The 12,664-nt window shown below is 39.2% G+C and overlaps 1 pseudogene; it reads left to right on the forward strand.

The window, feature by feature from the left end:
• Positions 1–11,579: 11,579 nt before the first annotated feature.
• On the forward strand, positions 11,580–12,218 carry LOC145113970 (putative mitochondrial protein AtMg00300 pseudogene; annotated as a pseudogene).
• Positions 12,219–12,664: the final 446 nt, after the last annotated feature.

Raw genomic sequence — 12,664 nt, forward strand, 5'->3', positions numbered from 1 at the left:
GCAAGCGTTGCACTGGATCCGACCCTGCTGGCCTCTCAAAGGCTGGTCTAAACTCCTGGGTCTCCGCCCGAGACCCTCCAATGAATTCACCTGACCTGAACCTCTCTGCTCGAGGTACTCCAACTCGATCTCCCGCTCTCGGGCTCCGGGACCCATATCATTCAGGGTTTCGCACACTGACCCACTCACCAGGTCACTCGTCAACGACTGAACTGCAATAGTTGGAGCAACCTCTGCTCTAAACCCAACTACTAATTACTCCCAAGACATAATCCCAAATCCCAAAAGTGCAATAGATCACACAATCAATCCTTGCCGCCTGATACAAGAGATCCAAGGCGTACCAAACCTTATCCCCTAAGGAGTAGGAGCTAGCGCGAGAACACTTTCCATATCCCTAGTCCAACGCAAACTCAAATCCTTGGCGGTCCTTCCGCTAACTGGCTCTCCACCGGAGCCGAGACCAAACCCTGGTCCTTCCCCTTGTGTGCTCATCCACATTCTACATAGCAGCTATCCCCACAGTCCAATCATAACCAAGAATTCTCCTTCCCAGGCTTCTTAGTTTCTCCAAGACTTTTCCCGATTCGAGTATGGATCCTGTGCTTTCAGTAGTACGGGCCTAATACTACCTTCCACACCTATCCATACTTTCCTCCGGAATCATCCCGAATCCTCTAAGTCACCTACGCCCATGATGTACCAAATTTCTGCTAAACAACAACACAACATCCACCGAAGCACCTCCTAGGTTCCCAACCAACCCAGTCCTCAGCTGCTGAAAGATTCCTAGTAATGTCAGCTAGTTACCTTATGAATATAGCTACATGTAGCAGAGATCAAATAATCCTTAAAGTAAAAGACTCAATCCTAGAACGGTTAGACTCAAACAAGAGCTGTGCAATAGGGCCAAATCCATCACTCTGAGGTTATCCAACCTGTGTCACATGTGACCTAGCATATTCACTTAGTAGCTAGCTCGCATTGATAGAAGTCCCATAAAGCACAAAGCAAGCAACATTCGGACAACGGAAAACTAACCACATATTCCAAACAAACAATTCTACCTATACATACAATTCGCAATCAGGTGACTCATGTCACTAATCTCATCTTGGGCTTACCCTAGGGTAATCCCCGACCCACGAACTATCATAGAAAATTCGACCCATAAACCACGACCCATGCTGTCCACATCCATCCATCCTCGCTGTCGGCTGCCTTATGCATGCAAATTATACACAGAACATGATCTAATAGACTGTCGAACAATAGAATCTACCCTAAGACCACAGGAAATAAGGTCAAATCAGCTATTCTAAGGCTATAAGATCCTAACCATATATAATTTTCAAAACATACACATTGCAGTTACAAATACCAATTATCATTCTCAATCTAGCATGACATCCAATATCCTCATGGCTACAAGCACCACATATCAGGCCAACCTATTGCTGACTACTCAGCACTAGCATGCAAGTCTACCAGCTCATATAACATATACAAGCATCTCCCCTAGCCCTAACTAGCATGCGATTCATAGATTCATAATCAAATCATAACAGATAACAAATGTCGGTATTCTAGATAAATCCGAGCCCTTCCTTTCCAAATGCGATTCACGGAAAACATAGGCGTGTGCACTGCGATCAATCCGAGCCCTTCCTTTCCAAAACGATGATACCTGAAACCAATAAACAAAACTGTAAGCACGAAGCTTAGTGAGTTCCCCAGAGCATACCCCACACAGTCCACATAATTACATAATCCATATTAGCTATAAAAGCTACATAAACCATATCAATCACGCAAGCCATGCATACAAACATATAGGGATGCCCTGGAAACCCTCCAGGGTCTTACTCTGGGTGCCATGGGAACCCCCACATGGTCTTAGCCCATTTTCATACCAACCATACATATAAGGATGCCCTGGAAACCCTCCAGGGTCTTACTCCGGGTGCCATGGGAACCCCCACATGGTCTTAGCCCAATGCCATGGAAACCCTCACATGGTCTTGACTAAGGATGCCATGGAAACCCTCCAAGGTCTTACACCCTGGTGCCTCGGGAACCCCCCCTGAGGTCTTCCCTGCAAGTATCACAAAGACAACTAGCATATCACATACCACATAATCAACTAGTATACCACATAACACAAAATCAACTAGCATATCACATAATGCATAATGGGCCGGCCTTGGTGCCTTAGACCCATTGGTATGGTGAGGAGACTCACCTCGCACTGTAGAAGCTTCCTGCATGAATTCCTTAGTTGCTGCCCTGCCAGCTTCCCGAGCTGCCACTACCAATCAATATACCCAATTAGCAATTGGGTTCCATACCATAATCCTTAATCCATGCATGGGGTAAAATGACCATTCTACCCATGGCTCAGTACGATCCAAACCTAGGCCCAATCCCAAAACAAAAGCCCAACACTAGGTAGGCTTTCCAAGCCCACTAGTGGCCCACTAATGGCCCAATTTGCTCAATTGGGCCCAATCCCTCTAATGGGTCTTACCCTAAGCCCAAACATATTCTTGGCCTAAGTTATCTGACTTCTGATGGCCCACTAAGGCCCAAAGACCCAAAGCATTGCCCAATCGTGGCCCAATAACACAAGGCCCAACTGACAGAGTACACGGGGCGTACATCCACGTACACTAAGTGTACTGACTAAGTGGTGCGTACGTTGGGCGTACCTTCACGTACGCTCAGCGTAAACCCCCTGTTAAGTCCATTTCTCATTAAGTGCTTAATACTTCACTTCAGAAGCTACAATCACAAATCCTGGTCCTTTTCCATGTCTTAATCCATAAAGTCACTGACTTGGTGACTTTGCTTGGCCCAAACAAGCCCAAACTCCAAAAATGATGTTCTACTTTCATGAAAAGGGCTAGATCTCTTGCATGAACCCATTAAGACATTCAAGATGGAGACTTTACTGCTTATGGGACCCTTTTAGCTCTGAGGGTGGCAACCCTAAGCTCACAATCGAGATTTCACGATAATGGTCCATTCTTGGGACCAAAATGACTCCAAAACCAAACTACACTAGATCTAAGCATTCTTAGGTAAAGTTATGAACTTTATACCTCCAAGGAGTCCCAAAGGATGATGCTATCCCAGATCTATGAGCTCCAACTTCCCAAGTTCTTCCTTGCCAACTTCTTCTTTTCCTCTTCCAAGTTTACACCATCAAAATGAGCTTCTTAAGGTTAAAACCACACAAGAATAAGGGGATGAGGCGTTCTAGGGTATCTCTGAGGTTGGGGGATGGATAAGGAGGCTAAAGTTTGATCCATTAAGTTCTTTATATAGTGGTTGGCCCTAAAATTAGGGTTTATGGACACTGGACGTACGCTGGGCGTAAGCCAAAAACACCCGCGACCATTTCCTTTTATACGATGGGCGTAACCCAGCTTACGTTGGGCGTACCCACGCGCCTTCCACTTTGCATGAATGATCCTTCCTTGTCATTTATTTCCATTAGGGGCCATTTTCGCCAATAACTTCAAAGAGTCATAAATCCTTCATTCTAAGTCCGTTTCCGACGAACTTTATGTCCACGAAAAGGTGGCAGGATGCCCTACGCTCCCATCGACACCTCCAAGTCCAAAACCTTCCGGATGAAACCCAGGACCCATAAAAGACCGAATCGCCCCTACCCTTTGGTTTCCGAGACCCCAACCGAGTACTTTCAAACAGGGTGTTACATCTTGATTTATGAGTTTAGTTAGATCAATCATGAGTCATATGATAATTCTAGCTGTTGGAAATTGATCTAAATGAATTTTAATGACTTCCATAACTTGTCCTCAAGCTATGGAATATGAAAAGTCTTTTCTTAAATGTTTTAATGAACTCCATAACTTGTCCTCAATTATGGAAAATCAAGAGTCTTTTCATAAAAACCAACATTAACTCATAAGTTATGGAAATGAAAAGTTTTGACAGGTTTCAAAACTTGCCCTCAAGTTTTGGAATTTGTAAAGTCTCACTTTTGAATACTTTAGTTCCAAACCCTAGAGTTTTAAAAGTTAAAATTCAACCTTTATATTATTATAATATTAAAAGTTTAATAATTATATATATGTATAAGACAAGTCAGTCTTACCGTTAGTAGGCCTCATTCACGAAGCTAGTCTATAAGGGGGTTATAATGTTACTGCCTATAAAATGGCAGTTTAATGGGTGTCCGCTCTCACCCACCGCTTCCTTGACTGGTGGAGGGTCGTTAGCCGAACGGGTAGGATTGGACACCAATTCTAATTATAAGTATAATGATCATTATAAAGTAACTAAACTTTTATTAAATCCCCAATCTTAGTTACTTTAGGAAAAATGTGAAAATTGTGCTATCCCATGAAATTGCATTTTGCACCTTGTTAAGTCATTAGTGGAGCGTGTGTGGTTAACCGGCACACTAATCTAGGACTGACAGTGTGTGGCAAACGGTAGCTTGATGTTAGTCATAGATCAATGGAGTGTGTGTGGTTAACCGGCACATTGATTAAGTGATTTGTAACATTAAGAGTACCAAGCACATTTGCATGGTTATTCACACCTTTTTTGTGATCCTCAGCATCTCAGTCACAAACTTGAAGGGCATAATCGAGATTAAACATGCCATTGAAAAGTTCAATGAATCCCAAAGAATCTAGGAATTTCAATTCATTTAAAACCTAATGTTCAATTTCGTTTTTCATGATGGAAATTGGTAAATCGGCATTTACCTACCTTCAAATATTTTACAATTGGATTACGACATCCCTCTTCCGAATTGTAAAATATTGTGTTGGGTCCTAACCTTAATATTGCATTTTGGGTGTTATATTCAGGATTTAAATCAACTAACTTGAAATTTCTCCCTTGTAGATGTCTAGTTCAGACAACTATGGTCTTCCCAAATCTTTTGAAACAAGCTTTCCTCTTGAAGATGATGTTCCACGATTGGATCGTGGAAGTGGAAATCATACTTCACTTCCTCCACCTCCTCCAATTATTCTCCCTGACCCACAAGTTTGAAAACTTGAAAAGTTCAAAGTCACTCAAGCCCTATTGGCTAGCAAACACCAAGATGGAGGGTCTGTGTGTGCACATGTCTTGGATATGAAGTCACACATTGACAGGTTGGGAATGTTGGGTGTCATTTTCCCGAGGAAGTTGGCTGTTGACTGGGTTCTTCAGGCACTTCCTGAGTCATATAGTGAGTTCATTAAAGACTACTATGTGACATATCACGACGTGACCCTTATCGATCTTACCTATTTGTTTATTGCTGCTGAATCAGCAATGATTTGGCGCAATGGTCAATCAAATCTGATTGGAAGATCTACTTCCCAAGCTGCCATGGACATAGGCAATAACATAGATAGTCTAGAGAATATCATTTCTCCTATGGGAAGGGAATTAGATATGGTCAAAAGATTTGACCATGAGAGAAAATCCAGTTATGAGATAGTTCCATGTGCAAATGCCAAAGAGTCCACTTGTTTCTACTGCCATTCGAAGGGACATTGGAAGCGAATCTGCCCTAACTACCTGAGGACTTTAGTCAAATTGTATGGTTCTGCTTCAAGTATGTCTCCTATCTAACTCTATAAAGTTCCTATTTGTAGATTCTTAATACATGATGTGATAAGATTACATTTTGATGTTTTTGTAGGATCAAAGGAAGTTTAAAGAAAAAGCATGTTGAGTCTGATCGCGAAGAGATGAATTTCGATCACATGGTTCGATGATCGGATTTTTGAGCCGCTGCTTAGGAGTTATGATAGATTGCTTAGAAATATGTAGTAACATAGTTTTCATTTGTAATTTCACTGTAAGGAAAAGTTTTTCTGCATTTTATAAATAAAATTTTGATTTTTATTTTATATTATATCTCCTAGCAATGGCATTTGTGAAAGTTGATGTTTGTATCTTTCTATTGTTAGCAAAATGGATTTGATACTTTCGTTTGTGGTAGAGTCAAAATTTACCAAATAAGGAAAGATTCTCATCACCCAAGTGTCAGTTGGATAGAAACTTGGAATCATACAACTTGTATTGTGTGATGAATGAGAACCTTCATCTTTGGGAAATTTAGACTAATTCCTTGTTCACATGTATATGTGAGTCAAGTGAAGGACTACGAGACCGAGTACACTGGTTGTGCACTGGTCAGGTCCACCAAAAAGATTGATAAGACTATTCGTCATGATTTACTAAAGTTTAGCAAATATTTTTATGCTTACAAGATTAAGTATACTTATGAATCATTGAAAAAATTTCAATGTATAGCAGGACGAATAAGAAGAATCCAATAAGTCAGAAAGATAAAAGTTTCTCCAATCTGAAAGGATGGGAGAGTACTTGAGTATCGTGTTTTATGATCATCTTAATGATTATGAAAACCATATCACGATTGATACTCTAAGGACATCTTAGTACATTTGTATGGCTAATAAGAGGAATCGGGAATTGTTGAAATGGTTAAATCAATTAATGTGAATCATACTTCGTTTCAAAATCAGGTCTTAGAGTCATACTCCAAGATTGTAACTTGAGTGACATGGTCTTAAGAAAGGTTTATAACACTCATCAAATGTAGAGTAAAATGTTTCTTACTCTTGTACATTTGAAATTGGTAAGTTGTGATGTTTTGGATAAGACAAAGACCAACTAAGACCAATTGTGCGAAGTGTTTGTCTTGATAAGAAACCGCACTAACTCTTGAATATTTTTTGTCAAGTAATGTTTCTTGACAAAGAGAATCTTATATGTCAAGATGTCAGTGGGAGTCTTAAATATCTTGAAAAGCTTCAAGAGCTAATCAAGAATAAACCTATTGTTAATCATTAGCACACGACTTGAGGTTTGTAACCTATCGTGTTGACATATTCTTGTTTTTGTGCCCATTCCAGTTAAAGTTAACTATGCATGTGAGCTCTATGAGTTCTCAATTGTTTGCATAAGGCATATCACCTTGATCAGTGAAAGCTCATTGATCAGTAAGGGTGATCTACTCAACAACTTGGAAGACATGGTAGGCCCTTGTGCTACTAAATGGCAAGAAATTAAGATTGAACAAGTTCAGTCGATATGAGTTTGGATTTGTCACATAACCTTGTCTTGTGATTATGGTTATGAAAAATTCACATGGATAGGAACACATACACCATAAAATCTAAGTGTCATAAGGTTTCTCTCCAATTCATGAAAATGATTGTTAGGAAACGCTTTCACTACGTAGATTTTAAGGAGATAGCAGTTGTGATAGTTACATTATCAAATTCGATTATGATTACGTCATCCCACTTCATAGTTCGAATTGTGAGAAATGGAAAAGGGTCTAAACATTTGAGACTTATTGCTGTAAGTTCTAAAATTGTTAAGACACACATGTGAGCGATCTAAGGAAAGGTGTATGATTTTGAGAAGCCTAGATAAAGTCTTATCAAAGCATCTCGAATCAAAAATCTGAACTTTGGTAATGAAAGTCAATAAGTATTGATTTCTAGAAGTCCAGCTGATTTCTGGGTACATGTCAAAGCTAGTGGAAGCATAAGTGTTATGCTAGTAAGATAATAATTATTATGCTAGTGAGAGCATAATCAATTATGGTAAGTGTTGCGAGTTAGAAATGTTAATTATAGAAAAATAATAGTTTCAAGTCGCAAAGTTGCAGAGTTTGAAAAGTAGTTTTGCTATAATTAAGGGAGAGGAATTCATACTTCATTGAGTTTCAATCAAATTTAGTCAAGGACATATATGAATGTTATGTTGAAAAGATACGACATAAGGAAATTCTATATATATGGAAATGTCAATTCCGTTCTCAAATTTTGATTATGATTACGGCATCCCTCTTCATAGTTCGAATTGTGAGAACATGACAAATAGAATTATTATAGCAAAAGACTGATCAAGTATCATGTCTTTATATAAGACATTATGAATCGTGTCCCATATGCTTTGGGTATAGGATCGATTGCATATGCTATAATATTCTCGTGTTCTGATTTTTCCAAATGCCTATGGCATTAAGAGGGAAAAAGGAATAGAACCGGATATGACTAAAGTGGTTAAACAACTGTTAAGGACAATCTAAGGTTCGCCAAGGACTGGTCGCTTAAGGACAGTTGGAAGTATAGTAATAAATGGACCATATTGACGTTATTATGATTAGACAAGATTCTATTAATAGTGAGTTGTCATATGGAAAATATGGAAGTGTTTTTCCATATTGGGAGTTGGATATTAAGAATCTATGTGTAAGTTAGAAACTTTTATGCAAGAATGATGTTCAAAGGAATGTACTTTGAATTTGAGACTTCATTTCCATGAAATTGTCTTGTAACAATCTCCATTGGAATACTTTGTAATGTCTGTTGCCAAGTCTCTATGAATTTTGTGCGTAGTCATTACAAGAGGGTCATTGCATATAAGTTTAGAATCTAACAGATTTCAGCAAATGGCAAGAATTTGGTATTCTTACATTTACGATAAGGATTTGGAATTGTGAAATGAGCATCATTAAAATGTTGTCCATTGATCTATTTCACAAAAGGAGGGCCATAGGTAAACATCGTGTGCATGCTTGGAGCATGGCATAACTATTGTTTTAATTCAAGTATTAAGTTGAATAATCAAAACATTATACAATGAATAATGTGTAATCAATATGGTGATTAAATAAAAGGTGTTTTATTTATATTCATAAGTTGTGAGACCATATTGGATTCGATTATTCTTGTGTTTCACTTTGCATGTTTTGACTTCCCGAATAACTAGGTTATTCAAACCATCCATAGTCGATCATACTTTGGAAGTAGGTATTAAAGCTAGACTGTCATGAATGCGTCTGTAGATTGTCTAAAGGCGTTTAGACATAAGCATAAGTTGCTGCAGTGTTTATGAGTACTCCAGTAGTAAGATTTGAGTATTGGATTAAACCCACGCTCATCTAAATCACTTCATGGATTTTATCACGAGTGATTAGTGAGACGATAATATCTTATATTCTTGAAATGGAGAGATATGAGTTGCAGTTTACAAGTCGGTTGCACATTGATGATGTGTAAACACACTAGTAACTTGGTGTTATAAAACATAATCATTGTGTTTGATTTGATGAGTAGACAGAGCAAGCATATGAGTCGAAGTTTATCCATTACTTTTACCCTTAGAAGTATAAAATCAATATCTGTGGGCCCCTCGATGATTTAGTGATGACAAACCTAAGCGCTTGGCCAAGCCTGGACTGATTTGATTTGTTCAATTAGTCGGTCGTCATAAATCAGAAATCGGGAAACAACAGATGGACAAAGAGAATGATTAAAATCTATGTCTCAGTCCATACGATATCTAGAATGGAGGAATATATGATCCCTTATCTAATGGACGCGTCATTGACTAGGTCAGAGTTCAACAGCAGCTTTTAAGAGCTACGATTGCTAGTCGGGATTTTGAAGTCATACTTGCAATAATAGTTATTAGACTTATCCAAGTGGGAGACTGTTGGATTAGGTGTCTAAGCCCATAACTATTATTGGTATATACTTGACCCGAGAGTAGCATGGTCCATTTGGGGTTACATATCACCAGGACAGTTTGATAGTATGGATACTATGATTTATTAATATATTATAAGTTCTAATATATTAATATGAAATCATATTATTTAATTAGTATTGATCGAGAATTAATTTGGAATTAATTGTGTGATCAAAAGAGACTAATTACATATATGGGGATTGATTTGGTAAATCAATGATTCTTATAGTGTGGGCCAATCGTTATTTGGGATGGGCTAAACCAATATGGTAGTCCATGGATAGTCCATGGAGGTTTAACCCATGGAGCCTAAGTAATATGAAAGGTCATGGGCATTAGGGTTTGCATGGATGTAACCCTAGACTTTGCCACATTATAAAAGGACTCCCTTGGCACCCAAAATCGACCACTAGAGTTGTTGGAGTTCATTAGAGCCGATTTTGGAGTTAGCAATATCTCTTTCAAGTTATCCTTTGTCCTAGGTGTGTTGTGAATCATTTGAGGCATTCACACTATTGGTGCTAAGTTCTTAAAGGCCAAATACAACAAGTTCTACAAGCTACATAAAGAGGTAAACTCCTAACTAGTATTTTATGTTGTTTATGTCAATTGTTTGCTAGTTGTAGGCTTTATGCTTTGGAAACAATATTGCATGTATAATTAGAGAAAACATAGATCCAAAGCATTTAGGGTTGTATGTGCACCATAGGATGTTGTATTATACAAAACCCAAGCCGAAGTTGATCCTGAAGCCATGTATCGAATGTCTTCCTGATGGCCCAGTTCAAGTGAGAGTGTCCCGAGAATATTGGCGGTATGAAAAAAGGATTGGATCTGATGAACAGTCGTTGATGGGAGGCCAAGTATGGAACTTGGGTTTGAGGGGAGGATTGTTGGGGTGCAAACCCAATCCCACATTGGTAAAATAAAAAACTAGATGCTAGCATATAAGGCAATGGGTAATCCCTTTTATCACCAATTGGTTTTAGAAAATGGAACCTCATTGTTCTTCTATGTTGGCATGGTTGGACTTGTAGCGATCCAAACAAGTGGTATCAGAGCTGCAGTTTATATTTCAGTGATTGAAGATGTCTACTCACAATTTGATTTGGAGAAATTCAATGGTTCAAATGACTTCACATTGTGGAAGGTGAAGATGAAGGCTCTTTTGGTTCGACAAGGGTGTGCAGCAGCACTGGAAGGAGAGGCAAACTGCCAAAGGACATGGCAGCTGAGAAGAAGGTGGACATTCTAACAAAGGAAAATAGTGCCATTCTATTGAGCTTGACAGATGAAGTACTGAGAGAGGTTGTGGATCAAACAACTACTTCTAGGCTCTGGGATAAACTTTGTGACAAGTGCCAAAACAACTCACAGACGAACAGGTTGTATCAAAAGCAAATGTTGTACACTCTCAGAATGTCTGAAAGTACCCAAGTTAAAGATCATTTGGATAACTTCAATCGCATCATCTTGGATCTACAAGGGTTGATGTGAATATTGAAGATGAAGATCAGGCGCTCATTCTCTTATGTTATCTTCCGAGCTCATATGAGAATTTCATTGATACCATGCTCTATGGTAGGAAAACGATCACTGTGAATGATGTGAAGGACTCTCTGATGTCCAAGGAACTGAAAAGAAAAGTTTCAGTTGGGGAGGAGGTTTCTAGTTTCGGTTTGTTCATAGGGAGAGGAAGGACAGAAGATAGGAAAGGGGAAACAGAGGGAGATCATGTTCAAAATCGAAGTCTAAAGGTTCATCGAACACAAAATGTTATAACTGTAAGGAGCAGGGACACTTCAAGAGAAATTGTCCATAGCTAAAGAATGGGAAGTTCAAGAGTGAATCAAGCAGCAATAACACTGTTGTTGTGGTTCAAGAAAGTTCTAATGAAGGGGGTGATGGTGATGTACACTGTGAGTACATTAAGCTCTGCTGATATTTGGGTCTTGGATTATAAAGCATCCTATCACATGACGTATAATCGTTAATGATTCGACTCCTTCAAAGAATGGGATGGCACATTCAAGATGGGTGATGACTGGGTGAGCATTATCAAAGGTAGTGGCACGGTGCAGATCAAGATGCACGATGGCATGCTCTGGAAGTTAGATTGTTGGTACGTTCAGAAACTTCGAAAGAATTTAATTTCTCTTGGCACATTGGATAAGAATGGGATGAGGTACGCTGGTGAAGGTGATTGGGTCAAAGAGATCAAAGGCTCTCTGGTTATAATGAAAGGGAAGATGAATCGTGGAGAGATCTATATCCTAGAAGGTAGTATGGTTATGGGAACGGTGGTTATCTCTCAAATCTTGAATGAAGGTGATGACAAGATAGAGTTGTGGCATCGTAGGTTGGGGCACATGAGTGAGAAGGGCATGTTAGTTCTAAGTAAACAAGGATTGCTTGGTGGAGAGGCTATTGGAAAGATAAAGTTTTGTGAAGCTTGCATCAAGGGAAAGCATCGCAAAGTGAAGTTCGGTACCGGTAAACACACAAGCAAGGAAATCTTGGAGTATTTTCACTCAGATCTGTTGCGTCCTGCACCCGTGAAGTCTCAAGGAGGATGGTCATACTTTGTGACATTCATTGATGACTATTCAAGGAAGGTTTGGTTGTACTTTCTGAAGACCAAAGATGAGGTGCTTAGAAAGTTCAAGGACTAGAAGACCATGGTTGAGAAAAGGACTGGAAAACAGGTCAAGACTCTGAGGACTGACATCTGCAATGCTCCATTTGATAATTTCTTCAAATCAGAAGGTATAGTGAGGCACCAAAATGTACAGAACACACCACAACAAAAAGGAGTGGCAAAATGGATGAACCAAACACTCATGCAACGTGCAAGGTGCATGCGAATATTTGCTAACTTATCCAAGCAGTTCTGGGTGGAAGCAGTTAACATTGCTTGCTATCTGGTGAATAGATCACCATCAACTGCAATAGACTTGAAGACACCTCAAGAAGTATGGTTCGGGAAACCCTCTGACTATTCTGGTTTACGTATATTTGGATGCCTCGCATATGCTCATGTGAATGATGGTAAACTTGAACCAAGGGCAATAAAGTGCATATATCTAGGATATGTGATAAGAGTAAAAGGTTATCGACT

The sequence above is a fragment of the Lactuca virosa genome, chromosome 5 (genome assembly GCF_052849685.1).
Source record: "Lactuca virosa cultivar CGN04683 chromosome 5, Lactuca_virosa_CGN04683_v6, whole genome shotgun sequence".
NCBI lineage: Eukaryota > Viridiplantae > Streptophyta > Magnoliopsida > Asterales > Asteraceae > Lactuca > Lactuca virosa.